At 39.3% G+C, this 20,975-nt stretch overlaps 1 protein-coding gene and 1 long non-coding RNA gene across 2 annotated transcripts in view; one reads left to right on the top strand and one right to left on the bottom strand.

Moving 5' to 3' along the window:
* The window catches only part of KIAA1211 (KIAA1211 ortholog), a 166,796-nt gene that overhangs the window by 82,073 nt on the left and 63,748 nt on the right, over positions 1-20,975 (bottom strand). The gene's annotated exons all lie outside the window — the stretch shown is intronic.
* Positions 268-17,358, top strand: LOC105552702. The gene is made up of 2 exons (XR_001008059.1): positions 268-343; positions 15,957-17,358. It is a non-coding gene; the product is annotated as an uncharacterized LOC105552702 (long non-coding RNA).

Genomic DNA, 20,975 nt, shown 5'->3' with positions numbered 1-20,975 from the left:
AGTTTCCTGATTAAACATGAGATTCTTCCATCTGGTAAATTATCCTCCATCACAGACATCACGCCATGGGAGTGTGCATGCCCCATGCAGAAGCTCAGTAGGGTACTTGGTATGTTATGACCAAAAGCTCCTACAGTATGAGTCAGGTGAGTGCAGTTACTGTTGGATTGGCTTTGGACATAGTTCTAATTCCAGTAAGGAGAAAACAGCCAATGGGGGATCCAGTCCAGGATTCTGCCCTGACAGTTGCTCTGAGAACCCTTGTGTGAAGCAGCTCAACTGCCCGCCCCGTGACTGTGCATTGCATGCATCCCTCCCAACCCTGCAGTTACAGACACATCAAGTAACCTCACTTGCAATCACCTTCCACCTAAGTCCCCATGTGAAGATATATAATCTTTTCATTAAAAGATATCAACGAAAAAGGAGGAAGATGAGTGGGCAGAGATGAGATGCTTTAGTCCCATTCAGCACTTTTTACTTTCAGAGGACAGAAAAATGGCAACTCAAGAAGTGTCTCTTCCCTCACATCTGACAAAGATTCGCTGAGAACCACACTGCATATCAAGAGAGCTGGCTGAGAGCGCAGGCCAGTAGGTTGGGGCTCGAAATCACAGCTTTAGGTACCCTTCAGGCTGTAGCCAATGCCTCCTGTCCATCCTCCTCTCCATCAGTATCTACCTAGGGCAAATGCCAGACATTGCTTCTTTATAAAACAGACTAGGCATGGTACATAACATAGTCTACATTTTGCTTGAATCTTATGTAAAAGAAGAGAGAGAAAACGCAATTCAATGTTTGCAAGGAAAATAAAATCTGTTTACATGCCAGTGACCTTGAGTGCAAATTATCTGCTACCTCAACCAAACATTGGAAGTTTGATTTTTCCTTTACTTCAATGAAGGGCAATAGGGGACTGAGTGTTTGAGACAGAATATAGGTACTAAGGCACCATTAGGTATTCTGCTCTTGTATCTGACTTCAGGAAACACTTTGTCCCAGCCAAAGCAATGACTCATCCTATGCTACCAGTGTTACAATAGGAGCTTGATTTGCTGCAGTAGAGCAAACAGCGCAACACTCCTTAGAAAAGCTCTGCTCCAGCGTTTCTGGAAGATTAATTAAAGTCAGTGCAGGAAATGGAAAATCACTTTTACCATTTTACATTAAAGAGAGATGACCAAAACACAACTGAAAGTACCAAAGGCTTTAGTTCAGAAAACCAGTAAACATTTCTGCATTTGTTTGCTTTTGGTTACTGTTGTTTAGTTTTGTTTTTCTTTTTGGCATGTGACAAAAGATAGTATAGGTATCAGAGCCAGGGAGATTTTCAGGGATTCTGAGATCAGACATTCTAAAGAAGTGATAAAATTGCTAGCAACCATAGACCAATGGTAACTGGTAGAGTCTTTTGATTTAGATTTCATACTTGGATTCATTCAACAATTATTTATTACTTATCCACTATGAGAAAGACTTTAGAGAAAATACTAAGATAATATAATATATTCCTAATGTATTAAATAAGATAGGAAGTGATATACTCCATGAGAAGGGGGTGGTTATTTCAAGGATGGAATTATCATTTCTAAATGAAGGCAGCTTTCTTGTAGAAGGGAAAATGAGTTGGCCTTGAAGGATGAATAAAACACAGAACGTTTGGAAATCAGAGAAAATTTTGAGTAATGAGCACAAATAAATGAAGGTGAGAAAATGCAGGGAGTCAGGGAGCAGAGGGTGATTAATGCTGCCTGCAGCAGAGGACACTTAGGAGAGAGATCAGCTAGACTGGAAGGGCAGCTTAGGATGGGATTTGTGGGAGATCGTGAAACAGACTAAACGCATGGCTATGTGGGAAATGTGTTCTACCTTCACGATTTGTGAGCAGGAGTTTTATTTAAAACTTTAACAAACAGAGCAGAGAGGATAGCCACAGGGCTGGGCAGGGTCCTGGAGGGCCACTTCTGGGCCAGGTATGAACCCTTTCGTCATGGACTGTAGGGTGGTATGGGGGTATTCCAAGAAGGGTTAGAACAGCTAGTGTGTGGGAAATGGGAGGCATTTGGGAGTCTGAAGGAAATGACTATTTACCAATGAGTACAGAGTATTTCAGAATTTTACCACCTGATACAGCCACCCTGACATATATACTAGCTGAATTTTAGCAACAGAATAAAAAACACATCTACATCAAAAGCCAGTCTAAGCTGTGGATCTGTAGCCTGGACCTCTACTTGGATGTCCACAGGTACCTCCGTATGTCTAAAACCAAACCCATCATGTTCTTTCCTAAATATGTAACACCTTATGATTACTTCACAAAATGGGAGCATAAGTCATCCAGGTGCTCACACCAAAACTGTGGGGATCATTATCAGGCCCATAAGATCATTGCCAGCATATGAACCCCCTCCTGGTTTTAGGGAACCTCCATTATGTAAATTTTAACGGGAGCCAGGACTACTCCCTATTTCACACTCTATACTCCACATTTCACACTCTGTACTTCTGCCTTCAGAATCCTCTCAAGTTCCCAGAATGTTAGACTAGAAACCAATACAAAGTGGTCCTGAATCTCAGGTAGTCTCCCATTTTCCCAGTAAGACAATCCTCCTGTCTCCCAGCAAAAGAGAAAAAGAAAAGTCTTTGGAAGACTTTTTGATCAATTTAAATATATACTATCTTTGAACTCACAGACATAGAGAGCAGAAGCATGGTTCCAGAGGCCAGGAAGGGTAGTAAGGGGCTTTGGGGGAGAGGGGGATGGTTAATTGATACAAAAAAAAAAAAAATAGAAAGAATGAATAAGACCTACTATTTGAAAGTACAATAGGGTGACCACAATCAATAACTTAATTGTACATTCTTAAATAACTTAAAGAGTGTAATTGGATTGTTTGTAACTCAAAGATAAATGCTTGAGGGGATAGGTACCTCATTCTCCATGATGCTTATTTCACATTACACACCCATGTCAAAACATCTTATGTATCCCATAAATACATACACCTGGTATGTATCCACAAAAATTAAAAAAAAAGAAAGCCATTTAAAAAAATCCAATGCTATTTTACACTGGATAATGTGCTATTTTGGAGAAAATTATAATACATATTTGAGCAAAAAGCCAGGTGTTTTGTTTTTTAATATAGTGTATTTGTTTATAGACTAAGTTGCTACAAAAAAGAGGCTCCAAAATACAGTGACTTAAACAAGTTAGGAGTTCATTTCTCTCTCTTCTAACATTCCTTATGTTGATGAGCGGCACAGGACAAGTAGATGCTGCCACTCTTTCTATTCTTCCTATTTTGTTGTTCCACCATCCCCTAAGGCCTTGATCTTTGGTCGATCACCATCTCCTAAGGCCTTGATCTTGATCTATGCTTGAGGCTCCCTCATGGGCACCACATCCACAGCCTACTCTTGAAGGGAACGAGAGAAAGGCAAGGACAAGCTGATTTCTTTTAAGAGAGTGAGACAGAAACTGCTCACACCACTGTTAAGAATTTAGCTGGTGAACACAGCCCACTGTAGGGGAATCTGGGAGGTAGACTCTACCCAGCCATCCATATTCTTTGCCAAAACATGGGGAAGTTCTATTAGTGAAAAGGATAAAGGGAAAATAGTGGGGGACATCAGGAGCCTCTCCAAACTTGGGACTCTCAAATGACAGTATCTATAGGATTTTCTCTGGGGTGGTTCATGCGCTTTAGGGGTGCATCCTTCTACCCTTTACCTGGTGCACCAGGCTGCCTGTAGTCACCATGAAGTGTACAAACTTCCACGTACTCTTGTTTTCACATAGGGTCCTCGCTCCTACCCTCCCTTGCCTGCTATCTCGGAGCCTGGTGGTCCTCTGATTTTCTTTTTCCAGAGGATGAACTTCTGGTTTTATGCGGTGGCAGAGGAGGCTTAGTTCCCTATCAATCTGGAATGGGAGTAGGAAAATGGGGTTCAAGTGCTCCATGGACAGATTTTTCTCCTAAAATCCCTATCCTTGACCTCCCATCGCCTCTGCCTCCTGTGACCCCCGACGTCTTTTTCTGAGCTTTTCAGGGATTCTTTGGGTGCTCATCCTTGCAGGAACATAGGTTCCTTACCACTTTCTCGCCATTCCTGCACCACTGTTAAGTCTTCATAAATCCTAGTTCAGGGCTACACATCTCCTAGTGTCACCAAAGCTTGCATGTCTATATCTTATTCTCTTTATTATTTAGGGGATTTGGAAGAGGAGAAGGAAGTGAAAATAGCTTTACTCTACGTGAAACTGGAAACATTTTTTTCATCTGTATATGATGCTATAACTGGAAATTTTATCTCAAGCCACAAATACCCATTTGCTTAAAATAAGGACAGTTTTATTTTTCCGTTCATCCTGTGGCTGTATACTCATGATATCCACAAAGTAACCACTAATTCTATTTCATTTTCAAGTGATTTTTAGAAGGTTTATTGGCAATGATATTCAAGATTTGCAATTGTGAAGTCATCCCCCACCCCAATAGTCCACTAAATTTGTACTGAATTTCTTTGCTTCCTTTTATGATGACCTTCATAGGCATACAAACTAGCAATGACAGAGGTAGTTTCAGGCTATTGTTTCTTACTTTGTCATTCAAAATAAAGTAAATCAGAGAGTAGCCTATAATACAAAATATTTTTAAAAATCTAAATATAAGGCAACTCTCTTTATTCTGATATATTTTGGGGAACAAAACTTACTTTATATTTTGGCATGAAAGAACCAGACTTTCTTATACCTTCCTATTTTTGCTCATGTGAGGCCATGTACATAGAACACGCCCTTCAGTTTCTCCCTCTGGCTCACTCCTACTCATCCTTCCAAACTCATTTCAGGTGCTGTCTCCTACAGGGAGCCTTCCTTGATCGCCTGATCACCTGATCACCTCCAAGAGCTCTTCCAAAGGCTGATCAGGTATTGCACCTGTGTGTTTCCACAGCACCCAATGTTACCCTTAAACTGCATTTCCTGTACTGTAATCTCTGGTTTATTTGTCAGTCTCCCCCACTAAACCATGAGCTCCTGGAGGGCAAGGTCCATGTCCTCCTTATCTTTACATTCCTAGCATCTATTAACCATGCCTGGAACATAGCAGTCTCTAGTTATGTATTCACTTATTAAATGAATAAGAGAAATGCCGGTTTCCAAAGAGAAACAAAAGTCCCTTGATAAAATTAGAGGCAGAGGAATTGGGAGCGGTAATTCACCTTAGTTGCTTTTATTCACTCATTCTCTCAGTGACTTTTATTAATTGAGCAAGCACAGAAAACTTCTATAAGACTCAATGAAACAGAATTTCAGAAATTAAAGTTTATCTTGGAGAACTGAACCATTGATTGATCGTCAGATAAAAAGATGTATAAACTTGTGCTTTCAGAATTTCTTTTACTCAAGGCCCTTTGGTTGCAATAAACAGAAATCCACTCAAGTTAGAAATGAGGACTAATGGATCCAGAAAGCACACAAGCCCTGTACTGAGTAACCACACTGGAGTGAAGAGCTAAGGAAAATTTCATAAGCACTTTATAGTCTGCCCTTTTCCATACGTCAACCAGAAACACAAAAGAAAACGGCAATTATTATAGCATGGACTTTGTAGGCTGAACAGCTGATAACGCTCTGAGCTCCTTTCCTGCTTTCCCCCACTGTAGCCACCGTAATGCAGGCCCATCCATCATGCTGACAGCGTGGCAGGGCATCTGCAAACCTGGTGGGTGTGTGAATGGACTTAATCACAGCTGCACAGTGGAACTCTTGGTGGGGCGGGGCAGCACAGCTCACCAGACACATAAGAATAAGTTTCTGAAATAAGTTTAAGGAATGGCCTGAAGTCACAGAAGACAAACCTAAGAATCCCCTTTTTGAAGATCAAAATGGGTGTGGTGGCCTATGCCTATAATCCTAGTGCTTTGGGAGGACTGCTTAAGGTAGAGTTTGAGACAAGCCTGGGCAATACAGCAAGATCCTGTTTCCACAAAAAAAATTAGCCAAGTGTGATGGCTCATGCTTGTAGTCCCAGCTACTAGGGAGGCTGAGGCAGGAGGATCGCTTCAACTCAGGAGTTGGAGGCTGCAGTGAGTCATGATCACACTACTGCACTCCAGCCTGCATGACAAAGTGAGACCCTGTATTTAAGAAAAAGAAAACGATCCGGCATGCAGTTGGCTAAATAGAAGAGCAACTGTGTCTGAGCTCTGCTTAAATTGGCCTCCTAATGCCAGAAAAAAAGGCAAATCAGGAAAAAACGTACAATACACAAAACAGTGTTGATGAGTTTTGTGTAATTTGTTCCTCTAAGGAATTTCTCTGCGGTACCCCACTCCCCCTCCCCAGTCTGTGTTAGGAATCCCCCTACCTAACCTCCACATGCTACAGTGCAATCCTTTGGCATATCTCTATCACAGTGTTTTTTGTCCACGTCCTCCCTGATCTTCCCCACTTCCTGAGGTGGGGAATAATGCCATTTCTTATAACCCATTTCATATGCCTTTTGGGACAAGGAAAAGTATACACATCTAATAAATGAATACTATGTCTTACAGCTCTGTATTATCAGTGTCTAGTATGTGTCTGGAGCATATCAGATGGATGAATAAGAAAAAGAATAATTGAAATTAAAATATCTGGAATTTAATGGCCTTTTAAAAGTCCTGTTAAAAAAACCTGTCATAGGTTTAATCATTCCTCCTGACTTTCATCTCATTCATTTCACACCCAAACAGCAGAACAGATGTTCATTGGTACTATCTAAAGTGTGCATATTCTACAAGTCTATAATTTTGAGGTAATTATAAGATAAAGCTTTTTGCGTTAGTCTGGTGTTGTTAACACGTAAGAGTCTGGGGCAGGGGGTGGGAGCGGGGGTCCCAGGACATGGGGACGCTGAACGCTCACTGACTCTGAAGATGGCTAACTTTGTTATCACAAAGGTTGATTTAACTTGACAATATCTATCCTATTTCTAGATTTAGACACTTGTTTTTAAGGTGCAAAGACAACCTGAATCCAGGTTCAGTCCTGCTTATTAAATGCAATGAGATGACATCTAGGTCATCTCAATTCAGCTAAACTTAGGGGAGAGGGAAGTTTTGATGGCTCTCTGTATCATTCTCGGATGGAAACATTCTTAGATGAAACATGTCAACATGTACTCTGACATTAAAGGCCAGTCTCCACATCTGCAAATGGAGCATGATGACACCCACTTCATAAGGCCATGCTAATCTCTTTCTTATTTCCCCAAGGAAATAAAAATAACCTCTCAAATTATCTTCCCATAGACATCTCACAAAATGAAAGTTTCTAAGTTCTATATTATTATTAAATAATATTTATTATTATCATTTTTTGAGCCTGTCGTGCAGGCGGGAGTGCAGTGGCACCATCTTGGCTCACTGCAACCTCTGCCTCCCGGGTTCAAGTGATTCTCCTGCCTCAGCCTCCTGAGTAGCTGAGATTACAGGCACGTACCACCATACCCAGCTAATTTTTGTATTTTTAGTAGAGACGTAGTTTCACCATGTTGGCCAGGCAGGTCTCCAATTCCTGACCTCAAGTGACCTGCCCGCTTCGGCCTCCCAAAGTGCTGGGATTACAGGCACAAGCCACTACACCCCACCTGAAGTGCTGATGTAATTTTTATGTAAGTTTAAAAAACTCTGAACTTGGTGCTTTTGGTGACTCCGTTTCCTAATCAGTGAAAGGAGGGACTTTGAACTAACTGATCTTTAAAACCCTAACTACAAATTTCAGGAAGGATGTAAACGGGCAGCTCACAAAAGAAATAAAAATGGCCAGTACACAGGTACAGATATTTTCTTTCTTTTTTTTTTTGAGACGGAGTCTTGCTCTGTTGCCCAGGCTGGAGTGCAGTGGCGCGATGTTGGCTCACTGCAAGCTCCGCCTCCCGGGTTCACGCCATTCTCCTGCCTCAGTCTCCTGGGTAGCTGGGATTACAGGTGCCCGCCACCATGCCCAGCTAATTTTTTTGTATTTTTAGTAGAGATGGGGTTTCACTGTGTTAGCCAGGATGGTCTTGATCTCCTGACCTCATGATCCACCCGCCTTGGCCTCCCAAAGTGCTGGGATTACAGGCTTAAGCCACCGTGCCTGGCCACAGGTATAGATATTTTCAACATCAGTAGCAACCAAAAAAGTAAATTTACAAAATGAAATACCGTCTTTAAAAAAAATCAGATTGGCAAAGATAGAATAATATCCTTCTTTAGCAGTGTCAGGAAGAATCACTTTCATCACTGTACAATATCTGGAGTGGCTATTTGGCAATATGTATCAAAAGTCCTAAAATAACGTGGCAGATTGTATTTTCCAGAAACGGCTGCACCGCTATATCCATCCTTTCCATGTTCTTACAATGAGTTGTTGATGCTGCTCCATTGACAGGTGGGAGTCTATGTGACCTGCTCCACCTGGGTGGGCCTGTGACTGTAGTGGAAGGGATGCTGCATGGTTTCCAAGGCTAAGTTAGAAAAGAGGACAATGCTTTCACCTGCAGCTCTACTGGGACACAAGGCTTTGGAGCCCTAAGTGGCCATGTAAGAAGTCCAGCTACCCTGAAGCCAACATGTAGAGAGACCACATATAGAGAAAGATGCCAGAGGGATGCCAGCTGTCCTAGCTGTTCTAGCCCCCTGATCTTTGACTCTTCCCAGCACTGGCAACACACATGTGAGTGAAAGAGCCTTCAGAAGATTGCAGCCTGCAGTCTTCAAGCCTCCCCAGCCAATGTCAATTGGAGTAGACATAAGTTGTCATGACTGAGTCATATCCAGACTGCAGATTCGTGAGTAAATTAAATGTGGTTGTTGTTTTAAGTACTCAGTTTTGGGGCAGTTTGTTATGTAGCACTGGATAACTAGAAAATTATGTAGACTGCTGGATTAAAAGACATTTATATATCTGGATGGATAAATAATTAGTTCAGAGGTAGTTGTTATATAGCACTAGATAACTAGATTATACAATACATATAACATATCTTCATGTTATAGATATAACATTTATAATATATGAAAGTATACATTGCTAGGTTATAAGATATCTATACATATCTCCTATATTTATACATACTACACATATATGCCCATATTTATATCTACTGACTGATTCATCCATCGCTCTATCTACGTGTGTGTGTGTGTGTGTGTGTGTGTGTGTGTGTGTGTGTGTGTATGTAATATTTTTAACCTAGATATTTCAGTTCTAGGAATTTCTGCTAGGAAAATACTTAGAAAGGAAACAAAAATATGGTTACATGGCATTCTTTCTAAAACTAAATACTGTGAAACCATTTAAAATGTTCAGCAACAGGCAAATGATTAAACATTTTATATGAATACAATCAATAATAGATAGTCAAAAAAAGTGATAATGTGAAGCTGCATTTAATGACAAGCTAGTGAGTAATGAATCAAAATTTTGATTAAAATCAAATCAAAATCAACCCAATTCTTTGCACCCAAGGTCCATCTTTCTTACTAATCTTTTATAGGACTTAAATGCATACAAGTGAATTTAATCTATAAAAAACTACATTAATCATACTCATCATGGCTCATGCCTGGGTCTCTTTAAACTATGTATTTATTTACACAAAGATATTAATGCATATTGGTTTCATTTTAATAAAAAGGAATTATAATCTATAACTGATTCTATAATTTGCTTTCTTCATTTTATTATATATATTGTAGATATCCCTCCAGGCCACATATTTAAATTTAACTCATTCTTTCAACCTTTCCCCCTATTAATAGACATTTCAGCTATTCCAGGTTTTTTCTTTTATATCACTATAAGCAATGTTAAAATAAATAAAGATATTCATACATCTTAAGCACCGATGCTTTTATTTCTATAGCATAAATTCTAAATTATGAGATTGCTGGGTCAGTGTGAATTGAAATGTTAATATACATTGCTAAATTACATTTCAACGGGGTTATAGCAATTCATACTCCAAAAAGTGATGCATGAGATTTCCCTGAATCTTCACCAACAACACATCCCTCCCCATCTGATTGGTGGGAAATGGTCTGAAGTTATGCATTTTTAACATATTTAAAATATAAGCATTTGTAACACATTGCAAATATATTTTTTTCTGTTTGCTTTTTAATTTTCTCATGGCATATTTTGCAGCACAAAAGTTTTTTTTTTTCAGTCTTTGAAAATATTTTTATTGGTTGCATCTAAATTAATCTTTCTTTTGCTGCCCATTTTCAAGGTATTGAGCATTCTTTAGTTTCTTTCCCTCCACCCTGTTTTCTCATGTCATTGAGCCATCGTCCTAGGTGACTCCTGGTTCCCATATGTCATCTCTGCCCCACAGTGGCCCACCTGTGTGAGTAGTTCAAGGCTGACATCTCTTCTGACTGGTTAGTGCCTAGTCCTGCCAATATTCAGTGCTGAATTTTGAATGTCGTCTCTGACTGAAATTAGTTTCCTTAGCCACCGTGTTTGCTCAGGCTGCCACAATAAAGTACCACAACATGGGAGGCTTAAACAAAAGACGTTGATTCTCCCTCAGTTATTAGAGGGGAAGTCTGAGATCAAGGGCTATATTCCCTCTGAAGGCCCTAGGGGAAGGGGAAGAGCTTTCCTTTCCTCTTCCAGCTTCAGGTGGTGGCTGACGATCTTTGGTGTTCTTTGGCTTGTAGACACATCATTCCAATCTCTTCACATAGCCTTCACATCCTCTTCCTTGAGCATGTTTTTCTCTCCAAAGTCCCCCTTTTAAGGACATCAGTCATGCTGGATTAGGGCCCACCCTAATGACCTTACTGTAACTGCATCACCTTTGTAAAGACCCTGTTTTTATTAAGTAAGGTCACATTCTGAGGTCCTGGGGATTAAGATTCCAACATAGCATTTTTCAAGGACACAATTCAGTTCTTAACAGCCACCAGCTACCCAGCCCAGATAACTCAGGCTGTGGTGGAGGCCCAGATTCATGCACAGATGGTGGGCAGGGCAAACCCACAGTCGGAAAATATGTTCTTGTCTTAGAACTCTGGCCAGAGAAAGCATGCCCTCTTGAATTCCTCCTTCCCAACCCTTGTCTTGTAGGTGCATCTACACAGATATAGATGCATGTAGTTTGTCTTTTCCTGTGTGAATGAGATCATAAAAGTTTTAAATTTTCTATAGCCAAACCAATCCATTTTTCCCTGTATGGTTGTTTAGACTGTTGTTTCAAAAGCTGCATCTACTATCAACAATGAGCATTTGTGGATGTGGGAGTAGTTAACAGACTAATCTGGACATGGTCGTACTTTCTACTCTAAGCATGTGGTGTGTGACCTTCAATTAGTACTTTGCTGCCACTGTCCTGAGAGACTGCACACTTGTGCAACTGTGAGTTCTAGACAAATGGTTTGTCTGATACTTTTGTTCAAAGAGAGCAATTCCACTACTCAAAAAACTTAGCTTTTACTGATAGAGATGTGAGCTGGTATTTAATGAGTCTGTAGCACTACAGAGCATGCTAATCTCTTTCTTGTTTCCCCAAGGAAATAAAAATAACCTCTCAAATTATCTTCCCATAGACATCTCACAAAATGAAAGCTTCTAAGTTCTGTAATATTTCATTGTTCCTAAACAGAATCCTTAAATGGTTTATGCAAATCCAGGTGGCTCCAGCTTTAGATGTCTTATCTGTTTTTGATGAAAGCTCTGACTTGACAAATACCCCCAAGATGTATTGCTTTATGGCATTTGGTCAGATAAGACTTAACGGGAGCTTTTACGATTTTTTCCCGTACTCCCACTGTATCTTTAAGGATACAATCATGTGAATATAGGGTAAGGCATTTTATTTCTTTTAAAATCCATAGTTTGTAGACACGTTAAAGTCTACTATATCACAATATGCATACAAATGCAATGAATTGTTGAAAACATGCCCTTAAACACAACAGGACTCTACTCTATGAATTAAATTGGAGGTGGAACAGAGGGTGTATCTTGCTTAAATTCCTGTTTGTGCTTAGCAGAAAATCAGTTCCCTTGGCTTTAATAGTACCACTATACTAATTTCTAATCCTATATTTTCAGCTCTAGTCTTCTACTTATGTTCCAGTTGTCTACTGAAACATTTTCACTTGAAGCCACATCATACATAATTGTCACATGAAAACGAATTAATCAATACCCCCACCGTTTCCCAGTTTCTAGTACCACTAAGGCTTTCAACCTGGTGGTTACCTTTGTCCTACTCTATGCCTTTCCTTTACCCTATCAAATCCTGGCTCTTTAACCATTCTTGGTTGACTCTTTAATCATTTTTCTCTAAGCTTTGTTTCACTATTTTCCCTTTTTACAAAAATAATATTTTTATTATAACAAACAGAGTTTAAAAATTTATGGAATCACCACACAATGTTCATAGCAGTGTTATCTATCACTGTTGATAAGTGGGAAGAACCTAAATAAATATCCATCAACTGATAAATTAACAAGATGTTATACAGATCCACACAATGGAAAATATTATTTAGTCATAAGAGGAATGAAGTACTTATTCATGCTATAATATGGATGAACCTTCACATTACGCTATGTGAAAGAAGCCAGAGTAATTCCATTTATTCTGATAGTCTGATAAGGCAAAACCAGGGGACAGAAGAGAGGTCAGTGATTGCCAGGGTCTATCAGAGAGGAGGAACACGGAGTGATTGCTACTGAGTATCAATTTGTTTCAAGGGTGATACTGAGTATCAATTTGTTTCAAGGGTGATGAAAACTCTAAAAGTGGATAGTGGTGATGGTTGCATGACACTGTGAATATAGTAAAAAACACTGAGTTGTATACTTTAAAAGGGTGAATTTTTTGGTATGTGAATTATATCTCAATAAAGCTATTATTAAAAATGATGGAGCCTACTAGATCTAGTGAGTCCAGAGAGATTGCAGGATACATCAATATATAGAAATCAACTGTCTTTCTACATAACAAACAACTGAAAATAGAAATTACAAAAATGACACCATTTGTAAAATAGAACATACTTAGGGATAAATCTGACAAAAGATGTGAAAGATCTGTATGCTGAAAACTACAAAACAATTATAAGAGAAATAAAAAATAACCTAAATAATTGGAGAGATATACCATATACATGGGTTGGAAGACTCAATATTGTTATTAATTCTCCCCAAATTGACTTATAGATTCAACACAATCCCAATCAAATTCTCATCAGGCAGTTTTGTTGAAGTTGACTGATTCTCAAATTCATATGAAACTGCAAAGTATCTGAAGTTGCCAAAACAGGTTTTTAAAAGATGAACAAAACTGGGGAAATAACACTATCTGACTTTAAGTCTTATAAAGGCGCCGTAATCAAGTAATACAGTGTGGTATAAAAATAACTAGATAAAAGACAAATCAGAAGACAAGAAAGATAAACAATACAGAGTCCAGCTCATGTATATACTGACACCTGATTTTTGACCAAAGATGTAAAGGCAATTTAGTGAAGAAATGTTAGACTTTTCAACAAATGATGGTTAAAAAAAAAAACTGTATATTCCTATGCACAGCGATGCATGTCTATAGCCCCAGCTACTCAGGAGACTGAGGCAGGTGGATCTCTTGAGCCCAGGAGTTCAGCCTGGGCAATATAGCAAGGCCTTGTCTCTAAAAATAAAATAAAATAAAAATGTAAAAATCTTCCCTTCCAAAGATACTTTTAAGAGACTGAAATTATAAGTTATAGACTTGGAGAAGATATTGATAAATTCTATACCTAACACAGCATTTGAATCCAAAATGTATTTTAAAACTCACCCAAGTTAATGTAAGTAAACAAATCATCTAATTAAAAACTGAGAAAAGATATGAACATTTCACAAAGTAGATATACAAATGGTAAATAAGCACATGAAAAAAATGTTATGTAAAACTAGTTATTAAGAAAGATGCATGTTTTAAGCCTATAATCCCAGCACTTAGGGACGCTGAGGCTGGCAGATCATAAGGTCAGGAGTTCGAGATCAGCCTGGCCAATATGGTGAAACCCCATCTCTACTAAAAATACAAAAATTAGCTGGGCCTGGTGGCAGACACCTGTAATCCCAACTACTTGGGAGGCTGAGGCAGGAGAATCTCTTGAAACCAGGAGGCAGAGTTTGCAGTGAGCTGAGATCGTGCCACTGCACTCCAGCCTGGGTGACAGAGTGAGACTCCATCTCAAAAAAAAAAAAAAAAAAGAAAGATACATGTTTTAAATAGTGCTAAGCACCTATTACATTAGCTAAAACTACAAAGACACTGTGGGCTAACTGTTGGCAAGGATGTGGCAAAAGGGACCTCATATACTGTGATGGGAATGCAACTTTGGAAAACACTTGGGTCATTGCTTAAAAAGTTAAGCATACATCTACCTTAGGATCCAGCCATTTCACTCCTAGGTATTTACCCAAGAGAAATGAAAACATGCCCAACCAAGATGAAAGACATCTAGAATATTCACAGAAGCCCCAAATAGGAAACAATCCAAATGTCCATCAAGAGGGGATAAACAAACTGTGGTATAACCAAACAATGGAATACTACTTGGTGATAAAAAGGAATTAACTTGGCAATAAAAAGGAATGTTAGAGCATTTGTACATGCTATAACATAGAGGAATCTGAGTTAATCAGAATAATTATGTTGAGTTTAAAAAGGTAGATAAAAAAGAGAACATACTGTATGATTCCATTATATAAAATTCTAGAAAATGTAAACTAATCTATGGTGACAGGAAGCAGATTAGTGGTTGCCTGGGGATGAGTAGGAGAGCAGAAACACAAAGGGGTAAGGAGCAGGAAGGCGGAATTACTGTACATATGCTCCTACCATGGGAGAGTGGAGTTGGCTTTCATTTTTCTCTGTGTTTGTAACTTATTACAACTGCAATAAACACTATTATTCACTAATATTTTTTGTACATCCTTAGGTATTTCTTCATGGTGCATAGTATATACACAACACACGTTCTTCAGTGACTTAATCATTGGAAGGTCCATTTTATAGCTGCTCGAATATAAAGTCTGAATACGTAAATTGCTAGGTCAAAGAACAGCCACATTTTAACACTTGATGAGTTTTTGAAAAATGGACACCAGCATCCAGATCAAGAAATCCAACAGCAGCATCTAGAAGTCTTCTCATGCTCCCTATCCTGACTTGGCTTTTCCTGTACTTTATGAAAATGGAAATGGAATCAGGTAGCATGCACTCTTTTGTATCTGGCTTGTGTATGGTTATGGATTGCTCATTACCATTGCTGCTTTACATTCTTTGTGAGAATCCACATATTTATCTCAACTTAGGTTGATAGGCATTTGGGTAGTTTCTCGTTCTTTCTATTATTAGTGTTGGTCTTATAACACTCCACAGCATGTCTTTCAGTGAATAAATGCATGCATTTCTGCTGGGTATTCACAGGAGTGGAGCTGCTGGGTTACACATGCCTACAGTCAGCTTTAGAAGATAAGCAACAGAAGCTTTTAATATTAGAGAACAGGCAGAAACATACATTGTTAATATTTGCATGATATTTATTTAACAAGTAATTTCATTAGTGAATACTTATTGAGCACCTATCATTGTCCAGGCATTGAGCAATGTGTTGGATATGTATTGCTGGACAATAGATACTGCCTCTTCTCTTGGGGCACTTAGAAAAAAATCTATATTCTAGGGTTAAACAGAAAGTCAGGATAAACTCAGTGTGTGTGTGTGTGTGTCTGTGTGTGTGTGTGTATTTCAAAACTATGTTAAAATATCATGATGTTCAAGAACGTAGCCTAGAAGGAAAATAAATCAGAAGAAGTGTAAGAGTGATTCCCTTTAGGTAAAGTGTTTGTTAACAATTTTTTCTTTTTCATTTTTTTGTTTTGTTTTTTACTTTTCTACATTTTCCAGGACAACCAACCATATTAAATTCCACATATATATGGTGGTCCAAGTCCATAAGGTACCTACCTGAAGACAGCTATGATGTTCAGAAGCGATGACATTCTCCAATCGACAAGCAATTTAGTCAGTACTTGTTGAACAACTGATACTGAATTCTGTCACAAAATCTTGCATGAACTTATTTATGTTGTTATATTTTGTTGTAGTTGTAGGCTCACAGAAAATGAGAATTGAAAGAAATGCTGGAACCCATTTAGTCCACCTGCTTGCAAATACTTTCAGCTCTGAAGACCTTTATTTGAAATTTTATGTAGAAACCTAATATATACAAGAGAGAGACTTGCAGCACTCTGAAGACCTTCGGAGCCTAAGCTCAGCCCTCGGTGACAGGTCCTAAGTGCCAAGAATCTTTCAGAAACACTGCTTGAAAACCATTGTTCAGGTTCAATCCCTTCATTTTCTAGAAAAAGAAGCTAAAGCAAGGCTATGAGGCAAATTAGCTGCATAACTAGACCTTCTGACTCCATTTCGTCTTTTCTAACACACCACTACTTTTTGAGTAGGAACAATGACAATGACCTGTGTCTTTGTGTCCCCCACCGGGGCCACCACAGACAGACAGCAGTGCTCAGTACATGCTGTTTAATAGAAAAATTGATATATACCTGCTTTTCAACTTGAAAGGGCCAAATCACCACCCATGGTTCATTACATGCAGAAAAAGCCCTGCATGCTTTTTATCAAAGGAGCTAAGGGTCACCTCAGTCACCATACCTAACCTGCTTAGCTGGCACCAAGGACGTACCCCAAAATCAATAAGAAGATTAAGATGTCAAACAGTAAAGCAGCTGGTGTATGTAATGGACTTAAAACCACAAAGAGGAAGAAGACCTATACTGAAGAAAGTTCTTCCTGCCCGGGGCAATTAATGTGGTGAACAGATGGGGAGAGACATGAACTATTTTCATGCTTTAATGGGAAGATAAAAGACACAAGGAAATAACAAGCAGAAAATCCATAGTGCAGGGGCAAACATAAAGACATGCTTTTCTTTTTCCAAACAAAAGTTTTAATTGCTAAGCAGTCATACTTGCTCAGAGTTTTACCCCATTAGTTGTTTGTCCATCATCATAAAGGAACTGAGTCCTGGAGAGCTGTAATAAGACATCCAGTGATAAACCACAGAGTTATGCAGGGGTAGTAATGGAAGCAATGAAGATGAAAATGAGCTCCTGCATTCTGCTATACACCTTACCCCTGGCTGAGTTTGCAAAAAGGCAAGCTTCCCTTTATTCAGAAGATACCATATAGTACATTTAGAAAGGATGTTTACAATGATGATCATGAGGTGGTATTTGTATCAGCTAAGAAGCATCAGGATATATGTTCAATACAGTTTTACTGTGGATTTCTTATTGTGTTTGAGTTATTCCTCAGTTGGTAATCCATACATGGCATGGTAGAGGCCCTTTTCCATTCATTCACATGTATCTTAGTCCATTCAGGCTGCTAAAACAAAATACCTTAGACTGTGTAATTTATAAACAATAAACATTTATTTCTTATGGTCATAGAGGCTGGGAAGTCTAAGACCAAGGTGCCAGAATATTCAGTGTCTGGCGAGAGCCCTCTTCCTCACAAATGACGCCTTCTTGCTGCCTTCTCATATGGCAAAAGGGCAAAGAAGGGACAAATGTGGTGTCCTCACAGAACGGAAGAGATGGAAGGGCAAAGGAGCTCTAGGCCAAAAGGGCATAAATCTCATTCAAAAGGGCAGACCCACCTCCCAAAGGCCCCACCTTCTAATATCATCACCGTGGGGATTAGGTTCCAACATAATGAATTTTGGAGAAACACATACATTCAAACCACCCCACTGTGCTACTGAAACAAGCTGTCTCTGCTGTTTAGCTTTGCCCATTACAATTCATTTTGCTTATGCCTGCGAGCATAATTTTCCTGCATCACCACTGTTATAGTATCACTGCAATTTCTTACATTTGTGGAGAACCTTATGTATGACTTTCAAAACATTTTTCACAACTATTTTCTCACTTTATCCTCATCACATCTCTGCGCTATGTACTTGTCATTTGTCAAATACATAGGCTTGAGGATTTTATATGATGACTCTGAGGTCTCATAGTCAATAAATGGCAGGATTGAAACAGGAACCTTTAACTTCTGGGTTTTAGTCCATCATTCTTCTATCACAACATACTTTTCACTAACCTACATAAAGTACCATGAGATGTTCTCTGCTGTCCTCTTGATAAAAGTCCACAACCTCAGTGTGGCTTTTCAGGTCCTTCTCAATCTGGTGCCTTCACCTGTCTGACCTTCTCTCCCATTTCTCTGCAACCCACACTAGCTGCTTCCCTCATAACAACAGTAACACCCTCACCTGGAATGCCTTCCATTCTTGGTTTCTACATAACCAAATTCTTTTTTTTTTTTTGGTAGAGATGGGGTCTCGTTATGTTAACCAGGCTGGTCTTGAACTCCTGGGCTCCAGCGATCCTCCCACCTTGGCCTCCCAAACTACTGAGATTATGGGATTACAGGCATGAGCTACCATCCTGGCCTACCTAGGCAAATTCTGTATAGCCTTCAAGGCTTAGCACATGTGTCTGGTAGATATAATCTTCTACCTAGGCAATTAATGCCTGAATTATATATTTTAACATTTAATTATACTCAATATAATTTACAGTAAATCACAGTTGTTAAGTTTAATGTACTGAAGTCTTGTTTCTGTTAGAAGACCAATTTTTTTTTTTTTGTAGAGAGTGTTATAATATACTTTTATCCATGAACATATACCATTGTCCAGTACAGATTAAGTACACAGTAACAAAAGTCAGGGAAATTTTTGTTTCTGTACATTGCCTAGCATCATATGAGGACACAGTCCCTGAAATGACTGGGGTTAGGGGGAGAGGCAGAATTTCAGTCTTGGAGTAACGGGGGTACCAGGAAGGCTCCAAGGTAGGGACAGGGTAGGGGCCTAGGACCTGAAATTGGATATACACCAAAAGGAGAACACGCAGCATGGCTGACCTGATGCTCCTTACATATATCCTGCTTTGTAAAGAATTAGCTTCAATACTGAGCCAGGTCTAAACTACAGGTAGAGGGTAAGTGGTTCCTAAAAGGCAGGGAGAGGGAAAGAAAAAAAGAAGGAGAATACGACCAGGCAGACTACTGGTGGATTGTGTCCTAGGACAGTTACCTTCTGTAAGGCAGTTTGTATTGCGAGATATAACACACTTCTTGCTGATCATGAGAAACAGCACTCATTTAAAAAACCCGGGTGATTCTCTAAATCAAAGTGTGGCCCATATTTGTTGTTTTAAATAAAGTTTTATTGGAATACCCATTTGTTTAAGCCCTGCCTGTGGCTATTTGTGCACTGTTAAGATGGAGTTGAACAGTTGCAGCCAGTCTACATGGCCCGCAAAGTCTAAAATATTTACTATCTGGTTCTTTACAAAAGTTGGCCAATCTCTGCTCTAAAATCTATTTCTGCCTTTTATAAGGGGATCATAAAGCAATTTTTGGCAAGGGAGACCCAGACGCTGTCAGTAGATTCAGAAAGACCAGGAAGTTTCCTTCTGTTATTAATGATGTGTTGTTGTATGACTTTATCACTTAACCACTCTAACTTAGTGTATCTACCAGTGAAGTTGAGATTCTTTTACCCACTCGTGTCTCAGGTCTGAAATTTTCTAGCACTTTTGTACTGTGTCTGGCTATGATTATTCCCTAATGCTCATGTAGAAATGTTACGAGCAGAAAAAAAAAATGAGTTCTTTATATAATAGTCACACTATTTACAGCAACAATTTGCTTATCTGACCACAGGAAGTAGCAGATTTTGAGTTAACAAAAGTATATCTCTCACATTACAATGACCACTTTTATTGGAATCCTGTTTTAGTCCATTTGTGTTGCTATCAAGGAATATCCAAGGTTGAGTAATTGATAAAGAAAGGTGCTTTATTTGGCTCCCACGTCTGCAGGCTGTATAAGAAGTATGGTGCCAGTATCTGCTTGGTTTCCGGTGAGGGGTCAGACTACTTCCACTTAGGGTGTAAGGCAAAGGGACGCTGGTAAGTGTAGTGATCGCATGGCAAAGGAGAAGAAGCCAGAGGGAGGAAGGAAGGGAGAGAGAGAGAGAGAACGAGAGAGAGAGAGAGAGAGAGAGACACACAGAGAGAAGGAGACACACAGAGAGAAAGGTGTGACGGAGAGGAAAAGAAAGAGGGAAGGAAGGCAGGTGCCAGGCTCTTTTTAACAACCAGCTCCTGGGAACAAATAGAGAACTCACTCACCTTTCCTTGCCCCATAGGGAGGGCATTCACCTATTCATGAGGGATTCATCCCCTACCATGTCCCAAACACCTCCCATTAGGCCCCACGTCCAACACTGGAGATCAAATTTCAACATGAGGTTTGGGGGACAAATATCAAAACTACAGCACTATCTTAAATGGATTTCTCAAATTTTCTCTTAGCAACAGAGCATACAGAACAAAATTTTACCCTTTTTTGTTAACTCAGAATCATCATAACGAAATTTACTGCACTATAGACCTCTGGAGTCCCTAAGGAATGGAGGTTAATTGAGCCAACACAAAAGGGCCAAGAAAACTCATTTCATCGCTCTTGTATCTGTGTTTCTCCTCTCTCATTCTCAGCAGCTGATCTGCAATGGAATATAACAGGACTGAAAGGTGATCTATATCAACCACCAATCTCACAACACAATTCCTAGATCTCAAACAATGTGCCCATCTAATGGGATGGTTTGGTCTAGTTTAGTTCACCAAATCGTCAAATATTTATAATGTGCCTCCTCTGGGATAGTCAGAGTCCTACATTCAATGATGATTAAGAAACTCATTGGTAGCTTGATGGGGATGGCACTGAATCTATAAATAACCTTGGGCAGTATGGCCATTTTCACGATATTGATTCTTCCTATCCATGAGCATGGTATGTTCTTCCATTTGTTTGTGTCCT

The sequence above is a fragment of the Mandrillus leucophaeus genome, unplaced genomic scaffold, assembly GCF_000951045.1.
Source record: "Mandrillus leucophaeus isolate KB7577 unplaced genomic scaffold, Mleu.le_1.0 Scaffold570, whole genome shotgun sequence".
Taxonomy (NCBI): Eukaryota; Metazoa; Chordata; class Mammalia; order Primates; family Cercopithecidae; genus Mandrillus; species Mandrillus leucophaeus.
The sequence above is the reverse complement of the archived record's forward strand: the minus strand, read 5'-3'. Positions and strand labels throughout refer to the sequence as shown.